Genomic DNA, 27,256 nt, shown 5'->3' on the forward strand with positions numbered 1-27,256 from the left:
TATATTCAGTTTGCAACCTGATGGAGGTCAGTATAGATGGACTAATAGAGAAAGTCCCACACACTGCTAGAAGCCAAATATTTTTTCAGAGCTAGATGCAGAAAAAAATTATATTCAGTTTGCAACCTGATGGAGGTAAGTATAGATGGACTAATAGAACAAGTCCCACACACTGCTAGAAGCCCAAATATTTTTTCAGAGCTAGATGCAGAAAAAAATTATATTCAATTTGCAACCTGATGGAGGTCAGTATAGATGGACTAATAGAATGATGCTATGCCCAAAAGATTTTACTTCACTAGGTGCAGTAAAAAAATTGGTATTTTATACACAGGTGGTATATCTTGCAACACAGATAGGCTACTCCACTGACTAACACACTCTGCAATAGGCCAAAAAGGATTAGCTTTGCTAGATTCAGCCAAATGCTGTGAAAAAAACTTGCACAGCACTGGCACAGACCTGCCTGGCAAAAACTGATAGGAACTGATGTAACCTAGTCCTGAAAAGGACTGCAATTACAATTAGTCTTTACTCCCACAATCTATCTATTTAAGAGCACAGACCTGCCTGATAAAAGTCGTAGGAAATGCTGTAACCTAGTCCTTAAAAGGACTGCAATCACAACTATTCCATACTCCCAAGCTATCTGTAGATTTGTGCGAAAATTGACTTGAAATTAACAAGGTATAGCGCACACAGCAACAGCGGTGCCGTCTAACACGCTGCTGCAGCAGTGAGAAAATGGTGGCGACGGGGAAAATGGCTTGGTCTTATAGGGCAAGGACATGTGACATACACTGCCAATGACACATGCCCTTGCTTGTGTGAAAAACAGCAGTTCGCTCCGTGTGTGCGCTGCTGATAGGCTGACAGACTGCACCTCCCCACTGCAAATGCGGGAAAGAGAAAAAAAAATGGAGATCTTCATTATTCCTGCAGAGATCCATCCCCTGCCCCTCCCCCCACCCCGCTGTACACTCAAACTGCGTATTAACATTAATTTTCATCATTACTGAGAAAAAATCCAGTTATGATTTTGGTGCACGAACAGTTATCGAACATAACCTCGAACAGGCGAATTTTTCTCAAATCGTTCGTGTTCGCCGAACGGCTCGAACACCGCCCAAAACAGCTCGAATTTGAGATTGGCGAACAGTTCGAGTAGAACAACGCTCATCTCTAAACAGGAGAAATTGCACCATGAAATTTGCTGTTCAATTTCTCCTGAGTATGCCGATACCCCATATGTGGGGGAAAACCATTATTTGGGTACACTGCAGGGTTCGGAAGGGAAGGAGCGCCATTTGACTTTTTGAATGTAAAATTTGTTTGAATAATTGGCGGACGCCATGTTGCATTTGGGGAGCCCCTAATGTGCCTAAACAGTGGAAAACCCCCTCAAGTGACACCATTTTGGAAACTAGACCCCTTAGGGAACTTATCTAGATGTGTGGTGAGCACCTTGCACCCCCAGGTGCTTCACAGAAGTTTATAATATTGAGCCGTAAAAATAAAATTTTCACATTTTTCCCACAAAAAAATGTTTTTCATTCCCTAATTTTGCATTATCATAAGGGTAACAGGAGAAATTGCACCATGAAATTTGTTGTGCAATTTCTCCTGAGTACACCGATACCCCATATGTGGGGGAAAACCACTGCTTTGGTGTACGGCAGGGTTCGGAAGAGAAAGGAGCGCTATGTTGGCTGGGAAAGGTTGCAGACACCATGTCACATTTGAAGAGTCGCTGACATGCCAAAACAGCAGAAACCCCCACAAGTGACCCCATTTTGTAAACTACACCTCTCAAGGAATTCATCTAGGGAAGTAGTGAGTATTTTTTAATTTTTAAATTTATACCATTGGGCAGTGAAGAAAACATAATTATATTTTTACCACAAAAAAAAGTTTTACCCTCAGATTTTACATTTTCACACAGGGCAATGGGTAAAAATGGTGTCGAAATGTGTCACACAATTTCTTCTAAAAGTGGCAATACCCCATATGTGGCTGTATCGTACCGCTTTGCCATACGGCGAGATCTGGGAGGGACGGAGCGCTATTTGACAATTGGAGAACAAATTATTGCAGAATAGGCATTTGGATTTGGGAGCACAAAATTTTCTGAATTTCTTTTGGGGGGCAAGGGCCATTTCGCTTTTCCAGAGCCTTTCTGCTACCAGTAACTTGGAATATTTTTAACAGATGACCGACCTGAGTGGGGACTAGCTTTTTTTGAAGACTGAGTTGAAGCTTTTATTGGGAACATTTTATGTAACATTTATCCGGCGCTCGAGGCTGAGCACTTACATCAGGGTTTCCATCTAAATTTCCAAGTGCTGTAATTCAGATGAAACCCCTGTGGGATCCATTCACTGTAATGAGGCAGCAGAGTTACTCTGGACTCCGTCTGGCCTCTGTTTAGCGGTGTCCTTTTTTTCAGAAGTGCACAAAACTGTGGCCAACCGCACTTTTATGCACGCCTAAAAAAACTGACACCGTGGGATCACAGGCCAGACGGCATCCACAGTGGCCTATATCTGCCTCATTACAGGGAATCTTCCGTCATGGGTTCCATCTGAATCACGTATTTCAGAGATTTACACGGAAACTCTGGTGTAAGTGCTCAGCGGTGAGCGCAGGATAAATGTGAGCAGAGGCTTACTGCGATCTTTGGGAGACATAATATACAAATCAGTAGCAGGTGAAGAATTGGTTTTACTTATTTTTTACGCCGTTCCTCGTGCGGTATAAGTGATGAGATTACTTTATTCTTCGGGTCGGTGCGATTACAGAGATACCAGATTTATATCGGGTTTTTATGATTGACAGCTATCACACACTAAGAGACTCTTTTTTTTGCAAAATCTAGTTTTTGCATCGCCATATTTTGAGAGCTATAATTTTTCCATATTTCGGCCTACAGAGTCATGTGATGGCTTGTTTTTTGCGGGACGAGTTGACATTTTTATTGGTACCATTTTTGGGTACGTGACATTTTTTGATCGCTTTCTATTCTGTTTTTTTGGAGGTAAAATTAACAAAAACCAACAATTCAGGAATTGTTTTTTGAGGTTTTTTTTATGCCGTTCTGCGTGTGGTAAAAGTGATAAGGCAGCGTTATTCTCTGGGTCAGTACGTTTACAGCGATACTACACTTACTGTATTTTTTTTATGTTTTAGCGCTTTTACACAATAAAACAATTTTATAGAAAAAATATTTTTTTTGCATCGCTTTATTCTGAGAGCTATAACTTTTTTATTTTTCAGCTGATGGAGCTGTATGGCGGCTTTTTTTTGTGGAACAAGATGACGTTTTCAGCGGTACCATTTTTAATTCCATTTTGCTTTCTGATCGCATTTTTTTTCAACTTTTTGATTGCCAATATGATGAAAAAGCATAGTTTTTTGCTCCGTTTTTTATTTATTTTTATTACGGTGTGCACAGAAGGAGTTAATTAGTGTGACAGTTTTATAGATCGGGTTGTTTCGGATGTGGCAATACCAAATATGTGTACTTTTTATGTTTTTGCATAAATATACTGATTTATTGGTTTAATATTTTTTTTTTTTTTTTTTATTTATTTTGTGATTTTTTTTTACAGTTTGAAAAATTTTTTTGCCTTTTTTCTTTTTTTTACATTTTTACTTAGTCCCTGTATGGGACATTAACCCCTTAACAACATTTGACGTACTAATACACGTCTGTGCCCTGGGACTTAAGAGCCAGACCCGTATTAGTACGTCATGGCGATCGCGCGCGCGCACACAGGCTGTACGGGTGCGTTCGCCGCCGGGTGTCAGCTGATTGACACAGCTGACACCCAGTACTATGTGCAGGGAGCGGTCACGCACCGCTCCCAGCACATTAACCCCCGCGATGCTGCGATCGAAGTCGATCGCAGCATTGCGGTGGCAAGGGGAGGTGATCGCAGATACTCACCTCCTCTTCCGGCTTCCAGCGCTGTCTGCCGTGGCTTCCAGGATGTTGCCATGACGACCCGATGTCCGGCTCAAAATTGTCCGATTGTCGGCTCAAATTGTTTTTTTTCACTTTTTAATTTTTACGAATCAATTTGTGAAGCACCTGGGGGTTCCAAGTGCTCACTATGCATCTAGATAGGTACCTTGGGGGGTCTAGTTCCAAAATGGGGTCACTTGTGGGGGAGCTCCAATGTTTGGGCACACAGGGGCTGTCCAAACGCAACATTGTGTCCGCTAACAATTTGAGCCGATTTTCCATTCAATTTGTTAGCGGACACCATGTTGCATTTGGAGAGTCCCTGTGTGCCGAAACATTGGAGCTCCCCCACAAGTGACCCCATTTTGGAAACTAGACCCCCAAAGGCACCTATCTGGATGCATAGTGAGTAGTGTTGAGCCACCCCCGTAGTGTTCGAGTTCGGTTCGTCGAACACCCGTGTGTTCGCCGAACTGTTCGTCGAACTGTTCGTCGAACACCTTCGAACACCGTTAAACCAATGGCAGGCAAACAAAAACACATAGAAACACATAGAAAACACCTTCAAAGGTGTCCAAAAGCTGACAAACTGCTCAGAAGACACAACTAACACATGGAAAAGTGACAAGTACATATAGTCATGCGAAAAGAAAAGAGGTGGAGGAGTAAAAGGAGGGGGAGACACAGATATAGGCATGTCATGCCCTTCTAAAATCCAAAAAGTGAGAAGCCGACACGTTCAGTCCACTCCTGCCCGTGCCACCTCCGCGTCGCCGGGTTTGTGCAAGAGCCGCGGTGAACCCTGACGGCCAGCCCCCCTCTCCCAATACTGGTGCCTGTCCGCTGGTGGGTCGAGCGAGCCCCCCTGTGGTGGAGGCAGCTCTAAGCTTTTTAATTTAAATTGTCTCTCTAATTTGAATGAATACACTTTAAATCCATTTACAAGGATCTATTGGAGGGCAAGTCTCATGCCAGCAGCCGCGTAATTCCAGCTCCAGTAGCGTCCACTAAAGCTGCTGCAGTTAAAAAGCTTTTATAAGGATCGAGCTCGGCTGTCCACCGCAAGGCATCCTACTGCCAGTCCCAGCCCCTATGCCTTGGGGTGCCTCCTGATGCTCTTCACTGAGTATCCCGTGGTCCCGAAGCATTTCCTTTGAAAAAATTAAGTGTCCAAACTACAGGTGGTGTAGCTTGCTTAACAGCCGGGATAATCCGCTGACTAGCAGACACTGCTACTAGGCACAAAGTATTTCCTGGGCTAGATGCAGTTAAAAATTTGTAATTAGATACTCTCGTTGGATGCTGAGAAAGCATTCCATAGAGTCTCCTGGCACGCCATATATGATTCTCTTAAAAAGCTTGGGGTAGGGGTCTAGGGGACCCTTTTATAGCCAAAATCACGGCCCTGTATCGCAATACGTCACTTAGGCTGAAGATAAATGGAACTGTAGCACCCTGAGGGCTCGGTTGCTACAGACGTATTGCACCTCACCCAGAGGTGTGATATCTCACTCTCAGGTAAGGATGTAGTGTGGATCAGAACCCGACACCTGCATGCATTACACCTCATTGCCGTGGGGCAGTGCGACCAATATGCCCCTGAGATGGGCACAACAGTCCCTGTCCCTGGCTGGAGTGGGGGGAGGGAACACTGAGGAAGGGGAACCCTGTAGTGCAGGAGCAGGGAGGAAGCAGTTCCTGGGTGCATTGAGAAGGGAGTGGGCACCATCTTAGTTCAGTGCAGAGAAGTCTGAGCAGAAGTGGCAGGGAGCAGGGGCTCTGCATGAGCTCTGCTCCGGAGGCGGGCCTAGTAACAGAGGCCCAGGCCTGGAAGAGGGAGAAGGAAGGAAGAGGAGCGGAGAAGGCTCCAGGAACGAGGAACGAAGGGATCCCAGGGGTGCGGACGGGCGAGTCGCCACCGCACGCCCGAATCCACCTGCGTGGAGGGGTCAGGCCAAAGGGGGAGACCGGTCCCCGAAACTAGTGGAGGCAGGAAACGACCCTCAGCTAGAAACAGGAGGCTGTGACATTTTATGTGGCGCAGCCCCTCGCTATACCCGCTAGGAAGGCACCACATAGGGTCAGGGAAACTGGCGCCAAGTTTACCAAGAGGAGGCCCGAGGCAGCCGGACAGAAGGGTTGGTAAGAAAGGCCAGACAAAGGACACACAAAGGGGGTCCTGTGAAGCGCTCCAAAGTTATCTGGGAGTTGTCTGAGCCCCTCACCTGGTGAGCACAGTATGACATGGGCAGCCGTTACCTGCAGACGTGGTCTGGATAATAAGAACTGTGAGTAAAGGCCCTGGACTGCATTACTGACTCCGTGTCGTTACTGCTGCTGCCCTGCACCATCACCCCCATCCTCCGCATACACTGTCCTGAGGCTATACTCCTCCCGTGGGGAGTTATGCTACGCTCTGCTGCACCCACAACACCAGCCTCAGCGGTCTGCCCTGGAGCGGCGGTTCACTCTGACCGCAATCCACGGGTGGCGTAGTCGGGCATTTAAACATCAAAACCACATAAATAGTTCCGCCACTGGTTTGACCGCCCTGAGCCACGGAACCGGGTCGCCGCCACGGAGACTACAACCACCAGCATCCACCAAAAAGGGTCCGGCTCCGGGTGTCCCAAGGCCCAGGGGGCGCGTCAGAACATTTTCATTACCTTTCACAATCACCAATGGGACAAGGCAGGGATGTTCTCTGTCCCCTCTCTTATACATCCTAGTGACGGAGCACCTGCTCTCATCAATTCGCCATAACCCCAATATTAGGTGGATTGAGGTGGGAGGCACCGAGTACAAGTGCTCTCTATTTGCTGATGATGTCCTAGTATATATCACTCAATCACATATATCCATCCATGCTGTTATGGCTGAAATAGATCACTTTGTTACATGGTCAAATTTTAAAATCAATGCAGCGAAGTCTGAGGCCCTCGATGTCTGCCTCCCCAAATCCATATAGGATTCCATCCAGTCCAACTTTCCCTTTGCCTGGCCCTCACAGGGTATCAAATACTTAGGAATTCCTATTCATAGAGACCTCTCCCATCTATGTTATCTTAATTTTGGGCCCTTTATTGAACAACTCCATACAGACCACGGTTGGCAAGTTAGAACTGTAAGATTCACTACGTGAACCACTGGTGTTTTGTGGAAAAGCACATGTACACTGTGTTCCAAATTATTATGCAAAAAGTGTTTAGGAGTGATAAGGGAAGAATTTGTTTGTTTGTCAGTTAAACTCATTGATGGTGATGTGAGTCAGGGCTCTTTATATCACTGTAAGCAATTGCAGACACCTGTGCTAATTAGTTTGGCAGGTGTGTCCAATGAAAGGCAAGACTACTTAAGAAGGCTGTCTCACATTATTAAGCAGCCTACATTTTCTGCCAAAATGGGAAAGAAAAAGGATGTGTCGGCTGTTGAGAAGCAACAAATTGTGGAGTGTTTAGGTCAAGGCATGACTACAATCAACATTGTGCGATGATCAGGATGAAGTGTCTTGGCAATCAAGAAGTATGTAGCTGATTCACAGTACACACGTGTGCGTGCTGATAAGGGCAAATTGAGGACTCTTTCCTACAGGCAATTACGTCAGGTTGAAAGAGCAGCGGCAAAAAAGCCTTGTCATAGCAGCAGACAAGTTTTTGAAGCTGCTGGTGCCTCCAACGTCCCCCGAACAACAAGATGCAGGGTCCTTCAGAGGTTTGCAGCTGTGCATACGCCATCCTGTCGACCTCCTCTATCCACTTCACACAAGCAGAAACGGCTCCAGTGGGCCAAACATTACATGAAGACTGATTTCAAAACTGTTTTGTTCACGGATGAGTGCCGTGCAGCGCTCGATGGTCCAGATGGATGGAGTGGAGGATGGCTGGTTGATGGACACCCCACGCAAACACGGCTACAGCGCCAACAAGGAGGAGGTGGAGTAATGTTTTGGGCTGGAATCATGGGGAGAGAGATTGTCGGCCCCTTTAGGATCCCTGAAGGCGCTAAAGATGAACTCCATAATGTATGTGGATTTTCTCAAACAGCACTTCCTGCCATGGTTCAAGAAGAAGAACCGTGTATTTCACAGCAAGATCATTTTTTTGCATGATAATGCACCATCTCATGCTGCACATAAAACATCTGCATCTCTGGCTGATATGGGCATAAAAGGGGACAAACTTATGGTGTGACCCCCATGCTCCCCTGACCTCTACCCCATTCAGAACCTTTGGAGCATCATTAAAAGGAGTGTCTATGATGGCGGGAGGCAGTTCACATCTAAGCAACAGCTCTGGGAGGGTATTCTGTCCTCATGCAAATCAATTGAAGCAGAAACCATCCAAAACCTGACAAATTCAATGGACGAGAGAGTTCAGAAGCTCCTTTCGAACAAGGGGTCCTATGTGAAAATGTAATATCACCTAGAATAAAGTTTTGAGTTGAAAACTGTTTGATTTCAGTTTCTAGCAACCTGCTAATGCTTATAATTTCAAAAATGACCATTTTTTTGGTCTTTATTAAAATGAAAAGGTTGATCGAAAAGTTTGGGGGATCTAAGAGTGTGGCAACCCAGTAGTCATGATTACTTCGAATTCTGACAATATGAGGGTCATGCTGCAGGTAGTGCAGCAAGAAGGCACTTATGTGTCTTGCGCATCTCGGAGCCCCAAAATTATTTTCCGGGCTAGATGCAGCTAAAAATTATTATTAATTTTAAATCTGGTGAAGCTTTAGTATAGATGGCCTAATAGGATCAGTGCTGCACACTGCTACAAAGCCCAAATTATTTTCCAGTCAAGATACAAATAAACATGATTAGTAATTTTAAATCTGGTGGAGCTTATTATAGATGGCCTAATAGAATCAGTGCTGCACACTGCTACAAAGCCCAAATTATTTTCCAGCCAAGATACAGATAAACATGATTAGTAATTTGAAAGCTTAAAACGGTTGGTAGGGTGATTTTAACCAATCATCAAGCTTTTACTCTCCCCAGGATGACACAGGGGTAGAAAAGTCGTTTCGGATCCATGATTTGTTCATCTTTATGAACGTGAGTCTGTCTACATTATCAGTGGAGAGCCGCGTGCGCTTATCTGTCAGCACACCACCAGCAGCGCTGAACACACGTTCAGACAGAACGCTGGCTGCGGGGCATGACAAGATCTCCAAGGCGTAAGTGGCTAGCTCCAGCCATTTATCCAGATTGGAAGCCCAAAAAGAGCAAGGGTCCAGTGACACAGTCATGGCTTCAATGTTTACTTGGAGATACTCCTGTACCATCGTCTCTAGGCGTTGACTATGTGTCAGACTTCTTGTCTCCTGTGGCCTTGCAAAGGATGGGCTAAAAAAGTGGTGAAATGATTCCGCAAAATTGATGTTACCAGCAGATACTGTGGTTCTGTTACGGTTTGAGTGCTGAACACTTGACGGTCCCACGGTTGGCAAGTTGGAACTGTGAGATTCACTACGAGCACCACTGGTATTTTGTGGAAAAGCACATGTAAGATTCTGCAACAGTCTCTGCTGATACTCCTGCGTGCGTGCATCCCTTTCTATGGCAGGAATAATTTCTGCAAATTTACTTTTGTACCGGGGATCTAACAGTGTGGCAACCCAGTAGTCAGGATTATTTCTAATTCTCACAATTCGAGGGTCATGTTGCAGGTAGTGCAGCAAGAAGGCACTCATGTGTGTTGCGCATCCAGGAGCACCAAGTCCCTGTTGTGTTGGTGGCGAGGTAACAATCATGCTTCCTTCCTCTGTCCTCTCCCCCCAACCTCGCACAACAGAAATGTGATCAAGGTCTCCCTCATCTGATGAGTCTTCCATCAGTTCGTCCTCCACTTCTTCCTGGGCTCCTGCACCTTCCTCACTAGTTTGGCTGCTACCATGCGCCCTGGTAAAACCATCTCCCCCACCCTCACATGCCTGCCGCCTTGGTGCTGCCGACCGTCTGGACCTTGCAGATGTTAGCCCTTCCGCATACAACTCCTCCTCCTCTACTTCCTCCACCTCCTCTTGTGCCACCACCTGACTCCGAATTCTGTTTAACATGTGCTCCAGCATGTAAATCACCGGAATAGTCATGCTGATAATGGCATCGTCAGCACTAAACATCTTCGTTGCCATTTCAAAACTGTGCAGAAGGGTGCATAGGTCCCTGATCTGAGACCACTCCTCCAGCGTGATTTGCCCCACCTCTGAATCTCATTGGCCCAGGCTATACGTCAGAACGTATTGCACCAGGGCTTGTCGGTGCTGCCACAGTCGCTGCAACATGTGCAGAGTTGAATTCCACCGGGTAGGCACATCGCATTTTACCCGGTGAAGTGGCAGGCCCAACGACTTCTGTAGAGATGTAAGTCGCTGAGCTGCGGGATGCAAACGGCGGAAGTGAGCACACAGCGACCGTGCCCTCTGCAGAAGGCCATCTAGTCTGGGATAGTGAGCTAAAAATTGTTGGACAACCAGGTTCAACACGTGAGCCATACAAGGCACGTGTGTGACATTGCCCCGGCGAAGGGCCGCACCCAGGTTTGCAGCATTGTCGCACACGGCCTTCCCTGGTTTCAGGTCCAGTGGAGACAACCATTCATGAAATTGGTTCTCCAGAGCTGACCACAACTCCTCAGCTGTGTGACTCACATTTCCCAGACATTTCAATGTAAAAACCGCCTGATGACGTTGAGCCCTACTGCCAGCATAGTAAGGAGGTGTGCAGGATCCCTTCTGCGCAATTAGAAAGCTTGTGGCATGACCAGACAGGCTTTGGGTGCAGGTGGAAGACCGAAAGGAGGTTGAGGAGGCAGAAGCAGTGGAGGAACTTTGACATAAAGAGGATTGACGCACAACTCGTGGGGACGGCAAGACTTGGACAGCAGCCCCTTGTCCTGCTGTCACCATAGTTACCCAGTGCGCAGTCAGCGACATGTAACGCCCCTGTCCATTCCTACTCGTCCAAGTGTCTGTGGTGAAATGCACCCTGTCACACACAGAGTTTCTCAAAGAAGCGGTGATGTTGTGTGCGACATGCTGGTGGAGCGCAGGCACACCTTTCTTTGAGAAGTAGTGCCGACTGGGCATCTGGTACTGGGGCACTGCGACGGACATAAGGTCTCGAAAATCCTCTGTGTCCACCAGGCGGAAAGGCAGCATTTCTGTAGCCAAGAGCTTGCAGATGGTGAAATTCAACCTCTTAGCTTTCTCATGGCTAGGAGGAAATGGTCTTTTACTTGTCCACATCTGAGGGACCGAGGGCTGGCTATTGTGCTTAGACGGGGTTGATAAGGGTGTCCCCGGCAAACTGCCGGTCTGTGAGGAAGATGCAGGCGGACATGTTAGGTTGCCTTGATCCAAAGGTGGTGCTATCGATGTCGGACAGCGCTCAACACCAGCTGGTGTTACCACCTCCAAAGAAAATGATGACCTGCCAATCACGCTGGCTGTTGCGGGTAAAGAGGTGGCAGGTCTGCGCCCCAAAACAGGTGTGACTGCTGTCCCCCCAGTCACAGAGGATGAAGAGGCCGCGGATGCACAAGATATGGCAGACGGTGGTTGGCCCGGCCGGCTAGGCCACATTGTAGCACACTGAGCTTCCCACTGCAACTTATGCTTCATGTCCATGTGCCGGTTCATGCATGAAGTACTCAAACTATGTATTTTTTGGCCTCTACTTTTGCTGACAAATGTTACAGATAACATGAGTTGGGTCATCTTTATCGATCTGAAAAAATGCCCAGGCTATGCAAGGCTTAGCACCCATGCGACCTGAAGAGCCACCACGACTTGTGGTGAGAGGCAGAGTTGTGTTTGAGGATGCAGTTGTTGACGTGCTTCCAGTACTACGTCTCTGTCCAGGAAGGCGCAACCTGACCTCGTCGTCACTAGCATCTTCCTCCACCTCCTCTGCTGACCTCATCTCTTGGCTGACTGTGGGTTGACAGTAAGTGGGATCTCCAACCTCATCATCATCACCCTGTGCGTTATCACACCCGTCGTCCTCAGAGCCAACCTGTTCCTGCCCTGACAAAAAACTAAAGTTGTCGCTCCAATCAGGTATTTGAGTCTTATCATCGTCTTCCTCATTGTCTCCACCAACAGGAGTTACAGTTTGGGAATGAGGGTCTACATTATGGTCAGAACCTTCTGCGTCTGGTCCTGGATCCGACTCATAAAGATTCTGGGCATCAGTGCAGATCATTTCCTCGTCTGGATTCACAGAAGCGCTGGAGTCGACCTCTGATTCCCAGGCTATAGTATGAGTAAACAGCTCTGCAGACTCAACCATCTGTTCTACCTCATACTCAGACGGGCAGCTGGAGATTTGGGAGCTGTGAGGAAGCAAGTGCGATTGGGGTGACACCTTTGAGGACTGGAGTATTTGTGATGTTGAAGTTGATGTGGAGGAGAGCCCACTTAAAGGAGCACTTGATATCCGTTGAAGCACCTGCTGTTTTTGTGCCTCATCTGGAATTTGTAGCGATTGGCGTGGCCGTAAGAAAGGGATCTTATCACATTGTCCGCTAAAAGAAGTAGACATTTTAGTTTGGCTGGAAGATGGTCTTTCTTCTGCAGATGTTACTGTTGCTTTAACACCTACCCCACGGACACAACCTTTTTTCCCCTTCCCAACACGCCTATTCCCCTTTCCACCAGCAGCAGGCCTTTTTCCACTCATTTTGGTGGTTAACTAATTCACAACTCTGGAGTTGTTTGCACAAAAAAACAATGGATGGTAACCGAGCAGAGCTGAGTGGCCAAACTGTGGTATTAGGCCAAAACTATTGGCTGGGTTAGATGCAGAAAAAAATTATATTCAATTTGCAACCTGATGGAGGTCAGTATAGATGGACTAATAGAACTAGGTAATAGTGATCATAATATTATCAATTTCAAAATGCCCTTCAGTAGGGTTATCAATAAGGGAACAACTAAAACATTAAACTTTAGGAGGGCGAAGTTTGATCAGCTGAAAGAAAACCTTCAACTTATAGACTGGGACAAAGTTCTTAATCAAGGAAATTCGAATAGTAAATGGGAAACCTTCAAAAGAATTCTGAATACTCAGTGCGAGAGGTATATACCGTATGGGAATAAAAGGGCCAGAAATAAGAGGAAACCAATATGGTTGAACAAGAACGTAAAAGGGGCGTTAAATAGCAAAAAAGAGGCATTTAAGAGATTAAAACAGGAAAACAGTAAGGAGGCACTAATGTGTTACAAGGAAAAAACGAGAACCTGCAAAAAACAAATAAAAATAGCAAAGGAGGAAACAGAGAGACGTATTGCTAGGGAAAGTAGATCAAATCCCAAACTGTTCTTTACGTATATAAATAGTAAAAGGATTAAATCGAATAATATTGGACCGATAAAAAGTGATGAAGGCAAAATCATAGAGAAAGATGAGGATAAAGCTAATCTATTAAATAAATTTTTTTCGTCAACTTTCACAAAGGAAAAAGAACTAACAGGCGAAATGAGAAGTGACAAACTTAATCCTCCACTAAGTATGACAAATCTAACCCAAGCTGGGGTACAGAAACGCCTCAGTAACATTAAAATAAACAAATCACCAGGACCTGATGGCATCCACCCACGGGTACTAAGGGAACTAAGTAATGTGATAGACAGACCGTTATATCTTATATTTAAGGACTCGGTTGAGACTGGGTCTGTACCACTTGATTAGCGACAGGCGAATGTAGTGCCAATATTCAAAAAGGGAGCGAAAAGTGACGCCGGAAACTATCGGCCGGTGAGTCTGACGTCCGTTGTGGGCAAAATTTTTGAAGGCTTTATTAATGAGGCAATCATGGAGCATCTTGATGCTAATAATCTATTAACCCCGAACCAACATGGATTCATGAGGAATCGCTCCTGCCAAACAAACCTGATTGACTTCTACGAGGAGGTTAGCTCTCGAGTAGATCAGGGGGAACCAGTGGATGTCGTGTATCTCGACTTCTCAAAAGCGTTCGATAGCGTGCCACATAATAGGTTGGTATACAAAATGAGAATGATGGGGCTGGGGGAAAATGTCTGCAAGTGGGTAGCTAACTGGCTAAAGGATAGAAGGCAGAGGGTGGTTATAAATGGAATATTCTCAGATTGGGTAAGCGTCACTAGTGGGGTACCACAGTGGTCTGTACTAGGCCCAATGTTATTTAATATCTTTATTAACGACATAGTCAACAGGATAAATAGTAAAATATCAATATTTGCAGATGACACAAAGTTATGTAAAACAATTAATACAAAAGAGGACAGTGCAGACCTACAGAGGGATTTGGATAAGCTGGGTAGGTGGAGCATTAAATGGCAAATGAGGTTTAACGAGGAGAAATGTAAGGTCATACATATGGGAAGGAAAAATGGAAGTCACCAGTACTCACTGAATGGGAAATCATTGTGGAATTCAGAGATGGAGAAGGACTTGGGCATCTTGAGTGATAGCAAACTAAATTGGAGTGCCCAAAGTCAGGCCGCTGCTGTAAGGGCAAACAGGGTAATGGGATGTATCAGAAGAGGTATAGCTGCAAAGGATGAGAACATTGTTCTTCCACTGTACAAAGCACTGGTCAGACCACACTTGGAATACTGTGCTCAGTTATGGGCCCCGCTATATAGAAAGGATATAAATGAGCTTGAAAAGGTACAAAGGATGGCAACAAAATTAATAAAGGGAATGGAGGGACTGCAATACCCAGAGAGGTTGGCAAAACTAGGACTTTTCAGCCTGGAAAAGAGAAGGTTGAGGGGGGACATAATAAATGTGTACAAATATGTTAGGGGACAGTATAGAGACCTTGCCCGGGATTTGTTCAAAAGGAGGGATATTACGGTAACAAGAGGGCATTCACTAAGACTGGAAGAGAAAAGGTTTCAGCACCAGCATAGGAAGGGGTTCTTTACGGTAAGAGCAGTGAGAATATGGAATTCACTGAGTGAGGAGACGGTAATGTCGAATTCACTAAACCAGTTCAAGCGGGGACTGGATGCATTTCTAGATACCAGGCAGATTTCTGCATATACTTAAAAATAAAATAAAATAGTAGGTTGATACAGGGATTTATTCTGACTGCTGGTTTCAGAGTCGGGAGGGAATTTTTCCTCAGGTGAAGATTGGCTAAATCATTTGGGGTTTTTGCCCTCCTCTGGATCAACTTTAGCAATTACAGAACTAACAGGTCGAACTTGATGGACGCAAGTCTTTATTCGGCTTTACTAACTATGTAACTATGTAACTATGTAACAAGTCCCACACACAGCTAGAAGCCCAAATATTTTTTCAGAGGTAGATGCAGAAAAATTTTTTATTCAGTTTGCAACCTGATGGAGGTCTGTATAGATGGATTAATAGAACAAGTCCCACACACAGCTACAAGCCCAATATTTTTTCAGAGGTAGATGCAGAAAAAAAATATATTCAGTTTGCAACCTGATGGAGGTCAGTATAGATGGACTAATAGAGAAAGTCCCACACACTGCTAGAAGGCCAAATATTTTTTCAGAGCTAGATGCAGACAAAAAATTATTTTGAATTTGCAACCTGATGTAGGTCAGTATAGGTGGACTAATAGAACAAGTCCCACACACTGCTAGAAGGCCAAATATTTTTTCAGAGCTAGATGCAGAAAAAAATTATATTCAGTTTGCAACCTGATGGAGGTCTGTATAGATGGATTATTAGAAAAAGTCCCACACACAGCTAGAAGCCCAAATATTTTTTCAGAGGTAGATGCAGATAAAAATTATTTTTAATTTGCAACCTGATGGAGGTCAGTATAGATGGACTAATAGAGAAAGTCCCACACACTGCTAGAAGGCCAAATATTTTTTCAGAGCTAGATGCAGATAAAAATTATTTTTAATTTGCAACGTGATGGAGGTCAGTATAGATGGACTAATAGAGAAAGTCCCACACACTGCTAGAAGGCCAAATATTTTTTCAGAGCTAGATGCAGATAAAAATTATATTTAATTTGCAACCTGATGGAGGTCAGTATAGATGGACTAATAGAACAAGTCCCACACACAGCTAGAAGCCCAAATATTTTTTCAGAGGTACTGTAGATGCAGATAAAAATTAATTTTAATTTGCAACCTGATGGAGGTCAGTATAGATGGACTAATACAACAAGTCCCACACACAGCTAGAAGCCCAATATTTTTTCAGAGGTAGATGCAGAAAAAAATATATTCAGTTTGCAACCTGATGGAGGTCAGTATAGATGGAGTAATAGAACAAGTCCCACACACAGCTAGAAGCCCAAAAATTTTTTCAGAGGTAGATGCAGATAAAAATTATTTTTAATTTGCAACCTGATGGAGGTCAGTATAGATGGACTAATAGAGAAAGTCCCACACACTGCTAGAAGGCCAAATATTTTTTCAGAGCTAGATGCAGATAAAAATTATATTCAATTTGCAACCTGATGGAGGTCAGTATAGATGGACTAATAGAGAAAGTCCCACACACTGCTAGAAGGCCAAATATTTTTTCAGAGCTAGATGCAGATAAAAATTATATTGAATTTGCAACCTGATGGAGGTCAGTATAGATGGCCTAATAGAACAAGTCCCACACACAGCTAGAAGCCCAAATATTTTTTCAGAGGTACTGTAGATGCAGATAAAAATTATTTTTAATTTGCAACCTGATGGAGGTCAGTATAGATGGACTAATAGAGAAAGTCCCACACACTGCTAGAAGGCCAAATATTTTTTCAGAGCTAGATGCAGAAAAAAATTATATTCAGTTTGCAACCTGATGGAGGTCAGTATAGATGGACTAATAGAGAAAGTCCCACACATTGCTGGAAGGCCACATATTTTTTCAGAGGTAGATGCAGAAAAAAATATATTCAGTTTGCAACCTGATGGAGGTCTGTATAGATGGATTAATAGAACAAGTCCCACACACAGCTAGAAGCCCAATATTTTTTCAGAGGTAGATGCAGAAAAAAATATATTCAGTTTGCAACCTGATGGAGGTCAGTATAGATGGACTAATACAACAAGTCCCACACACAGCTAGAAGCCCAATATTTTTTCAGAGGTAGATGCAGAAAAAAATATATTCAGTTTGCAACCTGATGGAGGTCTGTATAGATGGATTAATAGAACAAGTCCCACACACAGCTAGAAGCCCAATATTTTTTCAGAGGTAGATGCAGAAAAAAGTATATTCAGTTTGCAACCTGATGGAGGTCAGTATAGATGGACTAATACAACAAGTCCCACACACAGCTAGAATCCCAATATTTTTTCAGAGGTAGATGCAGAAAATAATATATTCAGTTTGCAACCTGATGGAGGTCTGTATAGATGGATTAATAGAACAAGTCCCACACACAGCTAGAAGCCCAATATTTTTTCAGAGGTAGATGCAGAAAAAAATATATTCAGTTTGCAACCTGATGGAGGTCAGTATAGATGGACTAATACAACATGTCCCACACACAGCTAGAAGCCCAATATTTTTTCAGAACTAGATGCAGAAAAAAATTATATTCAGTTTGCAACCTGATGGAGGTCAGTATAGATGGACTAATAGAATGATGCTATGCCCAAAAGATTTTAGTTCACTAGGTGCAGTAAAAAAATTGGTATTCTATACACAGGTGGTATATCTTGCAACACAAATAGGCTACTCCACTGACTAACACACTCTGCAATAGGCCAAAAAGGATTAGCTTTGCTAGATTCAGCCAAATGCTGTGAAAAAACTTGCACAGCACTGGCACAGACCTGCCTGGCAAAAACTGATAGGAACTGATGTAACCTAGTCCTGAAAAGGACTCCAATTACAATTAGTCTTTACTCCCACAATCTATCAATTTAAGAGCACAGACCTGCCTGATAAAAGTCATAGGAAATGCTGTAACCTAGTCCTTAAAAGGACTGCAATCACAACTATTCCCTACTCCCAAGCTATCTGTAGATTTGTGCGGAAATTGGCTTGAAATTAACAAGGTATAGCGCACACAGCAACAGCGGTGCCGTCTAACACGCAGCTGCAGCAGTGAGAAAATGGTGGCGACGGGGAAAATGGCTTGGTCTTATAGGGCAAGGACATGTGACATACACTGCCAATGACACATGCCCTTGCTTGTGTGAAAAAAAGCACTTCGCTCCGTGTGTGCGCTGCTGATAGTCTGACAGATTGCACCTCCCCACTGTAAATGCGGGAAAGAGAAAAAAAAAATGGAGATCTTCATTGTTCCTGCAGAGATCCATCCCCTGCCCCTCCCCCCACCCCGCTGTACACTCAAACTGCGTATTAACATTAATTTTCATCATTACTGAGAAAAATTCCAGTTATGATTTTGGTGCACGAACAGTTATCGAACATAACCTCGAACAGCCGAATTTTTCTCAAATTGTTCGTGTTCGCCGAACGGCTCGAACACCGCCCAAAACAGCTCGAATTTGAGATTGGCGAACAGTTTGAGTAGAACAACGCTCATCTCTAATAGTGAGCACTTGGAACCCCTAGGTGCTTCACAAATTGATTCGTAAAAATGAAAAAGTGAAAAAAAAAACACTTTTTCATTATTACGAATCAATTTGTGAAGCACCTGGGGGTTCCAAGTGCTCACTATGCATCTAGATAGGTGCCTTGGGGGGTCTAGTTTCCAAAATGGGGTCACTTGTGGGGGAGCTCCAATGTTTGGGCACATAGGGGCTCTCCAAACGCAACATGGCATCCGCTAATTATTCAAGCAAATTTTACAATCAAAAAGTCAAATGGCGCTCCTTCCCTTCAGAACCCTGCCGTGCGCCCAAAAAGTGTTTTTTCCCCACATATGGGGTATCTGCGTGCCCAGGGGAAATTGCACAACAAATTTTGGGGTCCATTTTTTCCTGTTACCCCTGTGAAAATAAAAAAAATTGGGTCTAAAATAACATTTTTGTGAAAAAAGTTAAATGTTCATTTTTTTCTTCCACATTCCAAAAATTCCTGTGAAGCACCTGAAGGGTTAATAAACTTATTGAATGTGGTTTTGAGCACCTTGAGGGGTGCAGTTTTTAGAATGGTGTCACTTTTGGGTATTTTCTGTCATAAAGACCTCTCAAAGTGACTTCAAATGTGATGTAGTCCCTAAAAAATGGTTTTGTAAATTTTGTTGGAAAAATGAGAAATCGCTGGTCAACTTTTAACCCTTATAGCTCCCTAACAAAAAAAAATTTGGTTCCAAAATTGTGCTGATGTAAAGTAGACATGTGGGAAATGTTATTTATTAACTCTTTTGTGTGTCATATCTCTCTGATTTAAGGGCATAAAAATTCAAATTTTGAAAATTGCAAAATTTTGTAAATTTTCGCCAAATTTCCATTTTTATCACAAATAAACGCAAGTGATATCGAAGAAATTTTACCACAATCATGAAGTACAATATGTCACGAAAAAACAATCTCAGAATCAGGGGGATCTGTTGAAGCGTTCCAGAGTAATTACCTCATAAAGTGACAGTGGTCAGAATTGTAAAAATTGGCCTAGTCATTAACGTGCAAACCACCCTCGGGGGTTAAGGGGTTAAATTTTATTTTTCTAATCACTGATCTCATCCAATGTAATAGGTGTTGTCTATGCATTTGGTTTTGCCACCCATTGAATCCAAGGGAGTTCAGATATGTTCAACCAACCGTTCGTCGAATTGTTCAGCGAACAGTAGGAAATTCATCGATCTGAACCGAATCGAACTTTGAACGTTTCGCTCATCTCTAATCATAATTTCCAGAATTCCTTGTTCTTTTTAACACTGAAGATAATTCTTAATTATATTGGTTGTATGTTGGGTGTACTTTTCCTTCTGTAGAAAAAATTTTGAGCCAATCAGATGTCTCCTAGAAGTATCTGGCTGCATTTCTCAGCATTAAGGACACCATTTTTATCCTGACCAAATCTCCAATCTTTAATTTTTTTTCTGTGTATAATTTAGTCACTGGCCTTGTTTCCATGCTACAATTCTGCTATGAAGACCACTTCTGGGCAGGCTTCACCAAGAACTAGATAGATGTAGCTGGATCCCACTTTGCTTCCAGTTCTGAGCTGATGGCACTGCTGAACATCTTCTAATTTCAAAGAGAAGTAAGCATGATGTATCTTCTTTAATCTACTGCACTAAGTTTCCTTAGCTGACCACCGCATCTACGGTCCTCAGCATTACCCATTTCTCAGTGCTTCTTCAAGAGAGCTTGAATAGAGCATCTTAAAACCTCAATGTGCTTTTAAATCTTTGCATTGGACAGACATTGCTGATGCAATGTATACCAACTTGTGTCTGGTTGCTGTACTCAATCTTGTTATGCTGTATGGACTATGACATGAAACTGTCTTCCACAACCTCACATTTGTAGCAAAAGTTGACTGTACCTCACCAAGTTTAAAGCTTCCAGTTGTTTCTGTTTCAATTAATGACTGTCTTTCACACAAAATATGAAAATTATAATCACTATCACCTGTTTGGTATAATTGGTTATTGATACACTCAGGGCCGCCATGAGGGCAATACTGCGAGCAGAGGGGGCCCAGTTCTTCTGCTCATCGGGCCTGAGCGGCTGCATTCTGCCGGTTCAGTGAACCTGTGTCCTCAGACGCAGGTTCACTTTAAATCTATTGCCATGCGGAAAGCTTCACGCAAGGCAATAGTCAACAGCCGTCGGCCAATCACAGTGATTGGGCAGTGGCTGACATCAGCACGCACGCCGCTGGCGTATAATGTCACCGCCATGCTCCAGTGATCGTGATTCCGGCGATGGAAGAGCAGGACTCCGCGGGAGCGCCGCAAAGTAAGAGACTTTTTTTTTTAAAGCTGCACCAGGACAGGATGGGGAACATTAGGGGCAGCCGCAGAAAACATGGGGGCAGGATGAAAACACGGGGGACATTGGGGACAGGATGAAAACATGGGAGACATTGGGCAGAAAACATGGGGGCAGAATGTAACACATTGGGGGCAGAATGGAAACATGGAGGCAGAATGTCAGACATTGGGACAGAATGAAAACATTGGGTGCAGAATGGAAACATGGGGGGCAGAATGGAGACATGGGGACAGAATGGAGACATTGGGGCAGGATGGAGACATGGTGGCAGGATGTAGGACATTATTACTGTGCGGGCTAATTATGGAGACAATGGGGGAAGGATGAAGACATGGGTGCAAGATTTGGGACATTATTACTGTAGGGTCTAATTATGGAGACAATGGGGGCAGGATGGATACATGGAGCCAGGATGTGGGACATTATTACTGTAGGGGCTATTTAAAGGATATTATTACTGATGTGATGTATTTTATTTCTGACTATACTGTTTTCAGTAAGGGGGGGTCATGTTACTGTGCTGGGCAGCACTATGTCACTTTTTTTCTTCATCTGGTGTAGTGTAGAAGTTGGGAAAATTGGGGAATGTGCTCTGTAAGCTGCTCTATATAACTGTGTTATTTTATGCAGAGATGAGTTCTGGCTGGAAGAAGTGATGGCGGTCTGTGCTGGATGAAGAGGAAAAGCGAAGATGAAAGACTTCAACTAAAGATGTCACCGGTGAGTCAGTGTGTTATCTGTACACTGACACTGTACACTGTATACTATGTACAGAGATCTTGTGTATAATAGTTACATAGTTACATAGTTACATAGTTACATAGTTCATAAGGCCGAAAAAAGACAAGTGTCCATCCAGTTCAGCCTATTTCTTGTGCACTGCAGCTATTCCGCAGCGTTGATCGAGGGGAAGGCAAAAAAAAAACATGCGGTATAGGCCAATTTACATCACTGAGGAAAAATTCACTTCCCGACACCAATCTGGCAGTCAGATTAAATCCCTGGATTAATTAACTATCAGTAAGTATAAGATGTCATTTTATTGTTCTCAAGAAAGGCATCCAGGCCTCTCTTGAACTCATTAATATAGATGTGCGGTGTTCGACTAGAACTGTTCGCCAATCTCAAATTCGAGCTGTTTTGGGTGGTGTTCGAGTTGTTCGACGAACCCGAACGATTTGCAAAAAATTCGGCTGTTCGAGGTTATGTTCGATAACTGTTCGTGCACCAAAAGCGTGTCCTGCATGTCTGGCGCTATTTAGAGCACCAATCATGCAGGGATTGTCTGCCACTCACTGTAATGACACAGCCATGGTGGTTGTGGCATTACAGTGATTGCCCAAATCGATGGGAACTGTGCTCACAGTGAAACATGAAAAGCCGGCAATTCAGCAGCGGCGTACACCGGTACCCGACAATTTAGAACCGAAAGAATAGAGCTTCACACATAGATTAGATAGATAGAAACATGTCAGTCACACATATAAGAAGCACAGTGACAGTGTTGCTTACTGTACTTGTCATTTAGTGTAAAGGATTTATCAAAAAAAATAATAGTGTTTTCATGCACCGTCTCTTTAAAAAAGCCGGCAAATCAGCATCTGTACCCGACAATTTATAACAGAAAGAATAGAGAATCACACATAGATTAGGTAGATAGAAACATGTCAGTCACATATATATGAAGTACTGTGACAGTGTTGCTTACTGTACTTGTCATTTAGTGTAAAGGATTTATTAAAAAATATAATAGTGTTTTCGTGCACCGTCTCTTTAAAAAAGCCGACCGGCAATTCAGCAGCGGTACCCGACAATTTATAACAGACAGAATAGAGCTTCACACATAGATTAGATAGATAGAAACATGTCAGTCACATATATATGAAGTACTGTGACAGTGTTGCTTACTGTACTTGTCATTTACTGCAAAGGATTTATTAAAAAAAAATAATAGTGTTTTCATGCACCATCTCTTTAAAAAAGCCGGCCGGCAATTCAGCATCTGTACCCGACAATTTATAACAGAAAGAATAGAGAATCACACATAGATTAGGTAGATAGAAACATGTCAGTCACATATATATGAAGTACTGTGACAGTGTTGCTTACTGTACTTGTCATTTACTGCAAAGGATTTATTAAAAAAAAATAATAGTGTTTTCATGCACTGTCTCTTTAAAAAAGCCGGCCGGCAATTCAGCATCTGTACCCGACAATTTATAACAGACAGAATAGAGCTTCACACATAGATTAGATAGATAGAAACATGTCAGTCACATATATAATAAGTACAGTGACAGTGTTGGTTACTGTACTTGTCATTTAGTATTAAAATAAAGGATTTATTATTAAAAAAAATTGGCGTGGGGTTCCCCGTAATTTTAGTCTCTAGCGGAGGTTAAGCAGACAGCTGGGGCAGATGTTTGAAGCCTGGGAAGGGGGTAATACCCACGGAGCTTCCCAGGCTACTAATATCAGCCCCCAGCTGAATACCTAGCCTTTACTAGCTATTAAAATGGAGGACCCCCCCAAAAAAATGACGTGGGGTCCCCCCTAATTTAATAGCTAGCAAAGGCTAGGCAGACAGCTGGGGGCTGATATTAATAGCCCAGGAAGGGAGCCATGAATATTGGCCCCTCCCAGGCTAGAAACACCAGCCGTCAGCTGCCCCAGAAATGGCGCATCCATAGGATGCGCCAATTCTGGCACTTAGCCTCGCTCTTCCACGCTGCCCTGGTGCGGTGGCAGGGGGTAATAGGGTTGGGGTTGATGTCAGCTTATAATGCCAGCTGACATCAAGCCCAGGTTAGTAATGGAGAGGCATCTATAAGACACCCCCATTACTAACCCCATAGTCAAAGTTAAAAGAAAACACAAACACCCAGAATAAAGTCCTTTAATTGAAATAAAGACACAATTCTTTATTGTTCTAAATTAAACCATACTTACAGTCACGCCCATTCCAGCTGAAGCCAACGATCTCCTGCAATAAAAGAAAAATAATAAAGCAACCTCATCCTTACCTTTCCATGGTTCCCACGACAGCTTCAGCTCTGCTACATCGAGATAACAGGCTGGACCGCAGCAGAACGCTGCCATCCAGCCTGTCATCCCGCAGACACTGAGAAGCGCAGGCATGCTTGCGCTCTGCAGTGTCTGGCTGTGACGGCATAAAGATGAGACGAGTTCATGTCCAATGAACTCGGCGTACCTCATGCACGTCACTGACAGCGTGGGAGAATTCTCCTGCACTCAGCACTTCAGCGTGAGAATTCTCCCATGCTGTCAGTGACGTGCATGAGGTCAGCTGAGTTCATTGAACATGAATGAGCTCACCTCATGCACGTCACTGACAGCGTGGGAAAATTCTCCTGCACTCAGCGCTTCAGCGTGAGAATTTTCCCACGCTGTCAGTGACGTGCATGAGGTGAGCTCATTCATGTCCAATGAACTCAGCTGACCTCATGTACGTCACTGACAGCGTGGGAGAATTTTCACGCTGAAGCGCTGAGTGCAGGAGAATTCTCCCACGCTGTCAGTGACGTGCATGAGGTGAGCCGAGTTCATTGAACATGAACTCGTCTCATCTTTATGCCGTCACAGCGAGACACTGAGGAGCGCAAGCATGCCTGCGCTTCTGAGTGTCCGCGGGATGACAGGCTGGATGGCAGCGTTCTGCTGCGGTCCAGCCTGTCATCTCGATGTAGCAGAGCTGAAGCTGTCGTGGGAACCATAGAAAGGTAAGGATGAGGTTGCTTAATTATTTTACTTTTATTGCAGAAGACATTGGCTTCAGCTGGAATGGGCGTGATGGTAAGTATGGTTTAATTTAGAACAATAAAGAATTGTGTGTTTATTTCAATTAAAGGACTTTATTCTGGGTGTTGTGTTTTTTTAAATACTTTACTAGAAATTCACGGTGGTCATGTCTAATATTGGCGTGACCCCATGAATTTCGGGCTTAGGGCCAGCTGATAATGCCAAGCTGGCCTTAACCCCTTTATTACCCAGTGAGCCACCGCACCAGGGCCCTGGATGAGTTGGGTACAGCGCCAGAAGATGGCGCTTCTATGAACGCGCCATTTTCTGGGGCGGCTGCGGACTGCAATTTGCAGCGGGTGGGGCCCAGAAAGCTTGGGCCTCCCTGCGCTGCGGATTCCAGCTCCCAGCTGCCTAGTTGTACCTGGCTGGGCACAAAAATAGGGCGAAGCCCCACGCATTTTTTTTTTTAATTATTTCATGAAATTCATGGAATAATTAAGAAAAAAAGGGCTTCCCTATATTGTTGTGTCCAACCAGGTACAAATAGGCAGCTGGTGGTTGGGGGCAGCCCGTCCCTGCCTGCTGTACCTGGCTGGACACAAATATAGTGCGAAGCCCCACGTCAATTTTTTTTTAATTATTTCATGAAATAATTTTTTTAAAAAAGGGCTTCCCTATATTGTTGTGTCTGGCCAGGTACAAATAGGCAGCTGGTGGTTGGGGGCAGCCCGTTCCTGCCTGCTGTACCTGACTGGACACAAATATAGGGCGAAGCCCCACATCAATTTTTTTTAAATTATTTCAGGAAATTCATGAAATAATGAAAAAAAAATTAATGTGGGGCTTCGCCCTATATTTGTGTCCAGTCAGGTACAGCAGGCAGGAACGGGCTGCTCCCAACCACCAGCTGCCTATTTGTACCTAGCCGGACACAACAATATAGGGAAGCCCTTTTTTTCTTAATTATTCCATGAATTTCATGAATTAAAAAAAAAAAATACGTGGGGCTTCGCCCTATTTTTGTGTCCAGCCAGGTACAACTAGGCAGCTGGGGGCTGGAATCTGCAGCGCAGGGAGGCCCAAGCTTTCTGGGCCCCACCCGCTGCAAATTGCAGTCCGCAGCCGCCCCGGAAAATGGCGCGTTCATAGAAGCGCCATCTTCTGGCGCTGTACCCAACTCATCCAGAGCCCTGGTGCGGTGGCTCACTGGGTAATAAAGGGGTTAAGGCCAGCTTGGCATTATCAGCTGGCCCTAAGCCCGAAATTCATGGGGTCACGCCAATATTAGACATGACCACCATGAATTTCTAGTAAAGTATTTTAAAAAAACACAAACACCCAGAAAAAAGTCCTTTAATTGAAATAAACACACAATTCTTTATTGTTCTAAATTAAACCATACTTACCGCCACGCCCATTCCAGCTGAAGCCAATGATCTCCTGCAATAAAAGTAAAATAATAAAGCAACATCATCCTTACCTTTCCATGGCTCCCACGACAGCTTCAGCTCTGCTACATCGAGATGACAGGCTGGACCGCAGCAGAACGCTGCCATCCAGTCTGTCATCCCGCAGACACTGAGAAGCGCAGGCTTGCTTGCGCTCCTCAGTGTCTGGCTGTGACGGCATCCAGATGAGCCGAGGTCATGTCCAATGAACTCGGCTCACCTCATACACGTCACTGACAGCGTGGGAGAATTCTCACGCTGAAGCGCTGAGTGCAGGAGAATTTTCCCACGCTGTCAGTGACGTACATGAGGTGAGCCGAGTTCATTGTCGGTTCATCTGGATGCCGTCACAGTCAGACACTGAGGAGTGCAAGCATGCCTGCGCTTCTCAGTGTCTGCGGGATGACAGGCTGGATGGCAGCGTTCTGCTGCGGTCCAGCCTGTCATCTCGATGTAGCAGAGCTGAAGCTGTCCTGTGAACCATGGAAAGGTAAGGATGAGGTTGCTTTATTATTTTTCTTTTATTGCAGGAGATCGTTGGCTTCAGCTGGAATGGGCGTGACGGTAAGTATGGTTTAATTTAGAACAATAAAGGAATGTGTCTTTATTTCAATTAAAGGACTTTATTCTGGGTGTTTGTGTTTTCTTTTAACTTTGACTATGGGGTTAGTAATGGGGGTGTCTTATAGACGCCTCTCCATTACTAACCTGGGCTTGATGTCAGCTGGCATTATAAGCTGACATCAACCCCAACCCTATTACCCCCTGCCACCGCACCAGGGCAGCGTGGAAGAGCGAGGCTAAGTGCCAGAATTGGCGCATCCCATGGATGCGCCATTTCTGGGGCGGCTGACGGCTGGTGTTTCTAGCCTGGGAGGGGGCCAATATTCATGGCTCCCTTCCTGGGCTATTAATATCAGCCCCCAGCTGTCTGCCTAGCCTTTGCTAGCTATTAAATTAGGGGGGACCCCACGTAATTTTTTTTGGGGGGGTCCTCCATTTTAATAGCTAGTAAAGGCTAGGTATTCAGCTGGGGGCTGATATTAGTAGCCTGGGAAGCTCAGTGGGTATTACCCCCTTCCCAGGCTTCAAACATCTGCCCCAGCTGTCTGCTTAACCTCCGCTAGAGACTAAAATAACGGGGAACCCCACGCCAATTTTTTTTAATAATAAATCCTTTATTTTAATACTAAATGACAAGTACAGTAACCAACACTGTCACTGTACTTATTATATATGTGACTGACAT

The sequence above is a fragment of the Phyllobates terribilis genome, unplaced genomic scaffold, assembly GCF_046119375.1.
Source record: "Phyllobates terribilis strain yellow unplaced genomic scaffold, ASM4611937v1 Scaffold_5__5_contigs__length_657084704, whole genome shotgun sequence".
Classification (NCBI taxonomy): Eukaryota; Metazoa; Chordata; class Amphibia; order Anura; family Dendrobatidae; genus Phyllobates; species Phyllobates terribilis.